The sequence below is a fragment of the Loxodonta africana genome, unplaced genomic scaffold (assembly GCF_030014295.1).
Source record: "Loxodonta africana isolate mLoxAfr1 unplaced genomic scaffold, mLoxAfr1.hap2 scaffold_504, whole genome shotgun sequence".
Lineage (NCBI taxonomy): Eukaryota > Metazoa > Chordata > Mammalia > Proboscidea > Elephantidae > Loxodonta > Loxodonta africana.
This window is the reverse complement of record NW_026975223.1, coordinates 107,501-108,383: the sequence shown is the minus strand read 5'-3', so window position 1 is coordinate 108,383 and position 883 is coordinate 107,501.

Genomic DNA, 883 nt, shown 5'->3' with positions numbered 1-883 from the left:
GGAGATGGACGCGAGGGGGCGCGCGCGCGCGCGCAGCAGACACAACCCCGGGACGCCCGGGAGACACAGAGGTAGGCGCGGGCAGGCAGAACACGCGGGAACGCGGACGCGCGGCACCCACGGACACGGTCCGCTCGCGCACGCGCACGGGGGCCCGGACGCACGGCGACTCGCACGGACGGCGCGGCCGAAACACGGGAAGGTACGCCTCAGGGGCACACGCCCGTGGATCCCCCCAACAGAAGCCCGCCCGCGGCCAACCCCCGCCGCCCCCCCCCGAAGCGGGACGCCCACCCGCGCGGACGGAGGGAGGGGCGCGACGGGGCGGACGGCCGCGCCGCAGCGCTTCGGAGGACACGGCGCCCCCGCCACACACGCGCGACGCGATAGACGCGTCGCGCGCGAGACGGGGGCACGGGCACGAGGTACGTACGCCCGGCCGCGCGCCCGCGCGGCATCCCGAAGAGGGCGCGCCGCACTCGGACGGACGGGGCCGCGCGCGCGCGCGCGCACCGGAGAGGCCACGCGCGCACCCGCGCGGACACGTACGCGCACGCAGCGGCGGCGGCGGCGGCGGCGCCCTCCGGCGACACGGACGCACGCCCGGGGCACGCGGAAACGCGGAGACGCACGCGCACAGCAGACGCACGCACGGGACGCTCGGGAGACGCGGAGGTAGACGCAGGCAGGCGGAACACGCGGGAACGCGCGTCGCCCCCGCGCACACGATACACGGAGCGGGCGGGCACGCTCCACTAGGCGCGCGCGGCCTGCACTTGACGCTCGGGGACGCGGGCGCGGACGCGGCCCCGTACACGCGGCACCCACGGGCAGGCGGCACGCGGGCTCGGACGCACGCCCGGCGACGCGCGAGGACGGAGAG